The sequence below is a fragment of the Ipomoea nil genome, unplaced genomic scaffold (assembly GCF_001879475.1).
Source record: "Ipomoea nil cultivar Tokyo-kokei standard unplaced genomic scaffold, Asagao_1.1 scaffold2694, whole genome shotgun sequence".
In the NCBI taxonomy this organism is placed as follows: Eukaryota; Viridiplantae; Streptophyta; class Magnoliopsida; order Solanales; family Convolvulaceae; genus Ipomoea; species Ipomoea nil.
Window position 1 is genome coordinate 732800 of NW_017619122.1, and position 7095 is coordinate 739894.

Genomic DNA, 7095 nt, shown 5'->3' on the forward strand with positions numbered 1-7095 from the left:
CTCAGCCTCGCCATTGTCCTCGGCCTTCAAAACTCTCCTCCGCCATCATATACTCAACCTACGCCATCGTCCACAGCCTCGTCGTCGTCCTCGCTGTCGACGTCGACGCAACCGCCACTGCCGCACGTCGACGCCGCCGCAACAATCACTGCCTCGCCGCCGCCATCATATATGTTTTGAATTTTGAATTTTATAAATTATTATTGTGTGTATTTCGAAATTTTAGGAATAATTGTGTATATATTTTTAATTTTATAAGTTATTGGGTAAATTATGAACTGTTGCGTGTATATGTGGAATTTTATGAAATATTGTTTATATATTATTGTGTATATTTCAAAATTTTAGGAATAATCGTGTATATATTTTTAATTTTTAGAAATTGTTATCTATAAATGAGATGGAGGGAGTAGTAGTTTAGTTATTTACGTGAAGAAAGATTGGAGCTAAAGAATTTGACAATTTTTTTTATGAGATGACTTATAAATTTTAGTTTTATCTAATTTGAGCTAAATAATTATGAGATGGCTTATAAATTGCCTTAGAACCTAATTACTAAATAAAATGGAAAAGATAAGCCCTTTTGTGAAATAAAAATGGAATTGTGTTGATATTTGAAAATTTAGGATTTATTTTGTATATATGTGTTGAATTTTAAGAATTAGTGTAGTTGTTGTAGTAGTTATAATTATAGAAATTTGTAAAAATATTGTTAACAAATGTTTAACTAGGGTTATTATTATTTTAGATTGGCTTGTGATGGATAAAAGTTGGATGAAAGCTAATCGACTTAGTCAGGAATATGAAGATGGAGTTAGAAATTTTTTACAATTTGCAAATAATAACCTTCCGAATAGTAATAAGAGGTTGTTGGTCCCAAAAGAGGTAAGGTGAAAGTCTAGGGAGGGGGGGGGGGGGGGGGTGAATAGACTTTCAAACTTTTTTCGCACATCACAACAATTGCTAAGCCAGAGATAAACCAAAACTCTTAACTAGATTGTTAGAGTATGGTGCACAGCGGAATTAAATAAAGATAAAGTGTGTGTGAGATTGTGACAATATATATCGTGTAGAGCAAGTAAAGAGCAGTAAGTAAAGAAAGCAGTAAAGAACACAAGACAATTATAGTGGTTCGGAGGTGGTGTAATCCTCCTACTCCACTTGCTCTTATCTCCAAGAGCAATTCACTATATCCACCACTTCTTGGTTCCAAGATACAATGAATTTTCGTGAACTAGTGCTTTGATCACCAAGCCCGCACTAATCACGCCCAGTGACACCACACTGCTGCTTCCGTCGCTGCGCTACTATCCCAGGATTTCACGACTCCGCGTTACATTCCCCCCCCCCCCCCCCCCGTCTTCCACACTCCGGTAGAAACGTATCCATGATCTAATGCTTTGATCACAAAGCCCGCACTAATCACGCCCAGTGCCTCCGACACTGTTGCTTCGGATATCACAGCTCCGTGTGGCAATCCAGGATTTCACAGCTCCGTGCTACTTTCCTCCCTTTTCTTGTTTTTCTCCAAAACAAGTTTTGTCTTGCTTCCAACTTCCGAGACTCTGTAGTTGATCTTCAATGATGCGCTCAGTCTGTTTGATGAAGATGAAACACACTTTGAAAGATTTCTCTTAATAGCTCTGAGTGTTTTCTCTCCTTGAATGTATCAAGTAAAGCACTTGATTTTTATGCTCTGTTTAGCTCTGTTTAAGAACTCTCTGAATATTTCTTTTTAAGCTCTCAGAGTTTTTTCTCACTTTTCTCACTTCTCACTTGAAGATTTTTGGTATGCTCTGTACCAAATGAGATTTTTGCTTTTTGCTCTTGTTTAGCTCTTTGCTCGTATTTTCTGCTCTTGAGTTAGTGATCTTCAAGTCTTCATATCTTCATCATTTTATAGCTGGTAATGAGAATCTCCCCGTTGTAAAGAGACGATCCCATTTTTAAATCTCGTATCTTTTGTTAGAGATCTTATCTTATCTTTTGGCAAAGTGTTAGAAAAGATAAGCTAGCCGTTGGTAGAGCTTCAACTTCATGCAAATGAGTTCCCAAACTTCATCTGATATTCCTCTGGTTTTCTCATGTTTCTTGGGAATATCTGAGTCTCAACTTTTTGTAGAATGGCTTCTCTGATCAGCTCTGAAGTGGTTCTTTGTTTCTTTGGATTTAAATACTTCAAAATATTCTTCAATTTAATCTCATACTAGTTAGACTAGTATTTTTCCTTGTGAAAATATTTTTACTGTAAGCTTCATTCTCACGTCTGGGTGTTCTCATACTTTAAAATGGCTTTGAACTTGCTCCCAATTTGAATTTCTCCTTTGTAATTGACACCCAATTGCAATTGCGTGGTGCTTCAATTGCTTCCCAATTTGAATTATGAGCATTCTCACGTCTGGGTGTTCTCATACTTCAAATGGGTGTTCTCATACTTCAAACTGGCTTTGAACTCCCTCCCAATTTGAATTTCTCCTTTGTAATTGACACCCAATTGCAATTGCCTGGTGCTTCAATTACTTCCCAATTTGAATTATGAGCCAGACTTCTCTTGGTATTGAATCGTGACTTCGAAATTGGCCCCCAGACTTCTCCTGGTATTGAATCGTTGCTACCCAATTTCCCCAATTTGAATTATACTTCGGAATTGGCTCCCCAATTTCCCCAATTTGAATTATACTTCGGATCTCCTGGTATTGAATCGTTGCTACCCAATTTCCCCAATTTGAATTATACTTCGGAATTAGCTCCCAGACTTCTCCTGGTATTCAATCGGTACCCAATTTCAATTGCTCTGAAATCGGCTCTCGAGTGCAATTGCTTTTCAATTGCTCTGAAATCGGCTCCCAATTCCTTTGAATTGGCTCCCAAGTGCAATTGCTTCTCAATCTCAATTGCCACTTGTCTTGTAATTGACGCCCAAAGTGCTTCCCAGTGGGGACGCCCAAAGTGCTTCCCAATTCCCACTTGTAATTGACGCCCAAAGTGCTTCCCAATTCCCACTTGTAATTGACGCCCATAGCCAAACGCCCAAAGTGCTTCCCAATTCCCACTTGTAATTGACGCCCATAGCCAAACTAGCGCCCAACTCCCACTTGTAATTGACGCCCATAGCCAAACTAGCGCCCAACTCCATCAGACTTAATTTAATTTTGGCTTCTCAATTTTACCTTGTAAAATTGTTAATGGTGAGATTTGAACTTGAGCCATTTCATATAATACATCAAGCATCTTCCACTTCATCCATACAGTCAATTGGTAAAATCTCCAATCTTCCTTGATGTACTCCTTTCTTTCCATAGATGCTTGATCTCCAAGTCAAATTCATGCCATCTTTCCAATCTTAATTTTCTTTTACGAAAATTCTTCTGGGATATCTCTTTGAGTAGCATTGACGTTTTTTTTTTTCTATCATTCATCTTCTTCTATTTGTCATTTTCTCCAGACAAATTCTTGATTTTCAGCTTGATATCTTATTCTTCTATTTTCATGCGTCTTCCTCTATTTTTCTCTTTTGCAATTTAAATAATTTCCCGGTCATAGTCTAAGACTCTACTGGACCTATGAAATAAAATTGGGGGATCTACAAATACATATTTGGCATATCAAAACCATTACACTTTATTCCTAACAATTTCCCCCCTTTTGATAATGCCAAAACCTATACTCAGTCATTGGCTAAGTCTTTGAAAAATAATCATTTTGCTCAATTTTATTTGACAAAGCCATGATGAGTTTAACAAATGGTTTTTTAGACACAATCAAAAGAAACTTGTGAATTAATTTTTAGACAAGCTCCTAAACGCATCTTGAATTATTTTTATTTTTTATCATCATTTTTTTAAATTTTTATGTGCATTTTGACATTTCTTGTCTTTTTAATTCACGAAGGTCTAATTACACTCCAAATTCACATTAATTGTTGTGGGGTCAAATCAGATATCAATAAAGAGGCATCATTAACTTTCACAGGTATGTCCATATGACTATCAGTGGTCATGATTGGTACATCAATGAGTGTCGTTCCTTCAGTTCTTTCATCAAAAACTTCATTATCCACAAGAGATGTGTTACCTGGATGATGATGTGTGTCATATACTGACCTTTGTAGAGCTAACTGAAGAGATATTTCATTCTGTCTTTCCTATTCGGCTAGGCGGTCTTGAGCCGTACTTCCTCCTTTGATTGGTGCTTTTCCTTTTTGTCTGATTGTCTTTTCGTGTAGCTTCATATGATAGACTTGATTCAAATCCATGTTGAGTGCATCTAGCATCACGTTAGTTCTGCACCATTCCAATGAAAAGTCTTCAATTTGTATCAAGTCTGGGGTGATTTTTGACATGAAAGAGTGATAACTTTCAAGTTTCCATTCTCTCCAAGTTTGCACCAGTATTAATTCTCTCAATAGCTCCTGATCATCTTGAATGAGAGCTGAGTCAAAAACTATAGGTCCTGCACTTTCTTCGGCTGCAGATTGACCCGAGAGCCTTCGTTGTAGATCATTAGAAACTTGTACATCAACTCCTGCAAATTCCATTCTTGTTGTATCGTCAACACCTTCGCCCAACATGTTCGGTTCGGCATATTTGAGTGGAAGAACAGTCATAGCCGTACTGATGGCTTCTTGATCTCTTCCGGACCGATTGCTTGATCCAATTTGATTACTTGAGGCTAAGATTGCTTTGCTGCTTCTCAATCTTGAACTTTGAGGTGTTTTTGAACTTGTGGAACTGCCACCTTCTTGTCCTTTTCTCTGGCTTGATCTTTTCCCAAAATTCGGGCTGAATTTTCTGAAGAGTACTCTGTTGATTCCAATATTCTTGTGCTTTCTCATTGGAATTGTCTTCTTTCTTAGGAGTTCTCCAATGATGAGACCATATCCAACATTCTGATAGAAACGATCTACCACAGCGGGTTTGTTCATTGGTTTGGCAGCTTGCACAAATATAACCATCTTCCTGTAGATAAATTTCACCCATTTAAATTTTATTCCTTTCATAATGCCATCCATCAAGCATACTGTTGATGAGGTCAAATCTTCAGTACTTCCCAGTTTGTGTTCAAGAATCTTGTAAATCATGTCCACCAACATCTCATATTCAAACTTCAACACGTTCTTATGACCGGATACATCAGAAAAGATTGGAGCCGTAGGACCACGAATCTCGTTCCAAAAATTTTAAACAACATAGCTGTGAGATTCTGGCATTAACTGAGATTCAGGAAAACTGAAGCACTTGTGTATATCATTCTCAGTTATTGAAACTTCTGATCCTCCAACTTGAGATTTGATCGAATATTTTTCAACGACTGCATGTAGATAGAATTCAGCTACATCTTCTTCAAATGTTCCAAAGTAGTTATATGTGAAGAAATCAAACAGTCCGCAGTCCTTCAGTGCTTGAAGAATTTTCTCGGCCGTATCTTTGTTGGTAGAACCCAGTTTGAAAAACTCAGGGTTGAGTACCATTCCATTAGTCACTTGTTGCGAGAGGGCTAGAATAGGATCAATTTGCTTTCTTCCAGATTGAGCCATGATGATAAGATCAGTTGATAGAAGAGGGACGATGTAATTTTGAGAGAGAGAGTTCTATGATAATTTGGATGTCTGAAAGACTTTTCTGAGAGATAAGTGAGGGGTTTATATGAGGAGAGTGATTCGAAGGGTTTTTCGAATTTAAAGAGAGAGATGAAACTTCTCAATTGTACACTTTAGTTGAGGTGTGTCGAATGGGTGATTTTAGGGTAGATGAGTCATTTGATAGATGGTGTTACGAGGAAAGAGAAGATATCATCATTAGCAGACAAGAGCATTTAATGCTCACACCTCTTTAGAAATACCCAATGCACGTAAGGTGTAGAGGGTGAGATTTGAAGAGACACTTAGGAAGGATTTGGGTTCTGATCTCCTTGAGATTAGTTTATGGGGATCGATTGAGAGGGTGATTTTTCTGACAGGAGAGATGCGGGTGTCGATTGAGAGAAAGCGGGTAAATCTGTTTAGAAAGATTTGATCTAGGAGAGGATTATGGGGGGAGGTTTAAGATGGGTGGAGTCTTAGAAAGGATAGGAGTTTATGGGTGGAGGTTTGATACCCAATTAAACTCTGATTTTCCTCCTTTATCTCCTGATTTCCTTCTCAAAAACGTGTACCACAAATACAATCATACTCAAATATCTCGTTAGTAGCATAAATCAACCATAAATAATCAATCACACATAACCATATACTTCAAACATATACACGGCAATTTCCAATCAAAATAAACATGTTTTCGAAATTAACAAAATTATCACACATTTTTCAAATAAATATTTAGAAACATCTTTATATAAAATTAGCACACAAATCAGATTCTAAATATTTTAGAAACTAACAAAAATATTAACTTTCAGCTCAGATTTCTAAACATTTGATAACAAATTATATCGCATATGCAAGAAACACATATATAATGCAATAAACACATTAAATTAGATTTTTTTTTAAAAGCAAATTGTTCATGCAAACAAATTATTTAAATTATACAAACATGAACAAATACTTGTAGACTAAATAACACATTAAATCATGAAATTTTAAACAAATTATCAAATAATCACGAATTGCACATTTCATCAAATTAATTTGCATGGCATATAATTTCACGTTAAATAACACATGCAAATACGCGAAAAAATTCCTAACACATATTGTAATTTTATCACATAAAAATTTCAAATAAACATATGCATATAATCACATAGAACAATTTATTCACGTAAAACAATTTATTTTGAGCACAAGTATCAATTTAAATTGGGAGATTAAGTCCAGTGATACTTAGCTCATTTCGATCATTCCCAAGCCTTAAGGTAGAAAATATCGTTTCGCATAAAGGCTTCGTGAGAATATCAGCAACTTGGTTTTTCGTAGGGATATATTCAACCTTTAGATTTTTCTTTTCAACGTGATCCCTTATGAAGTGATGTCGAATGTCGATATGTTTGGTTCTTGAGTGAAGCACCAGCTTGTGAGTGATAGCGATTGCACTAGTATTATCACAATAAATACTTACGTCATCACAATTAACTTTGTAATCCTTCAATTGTTGC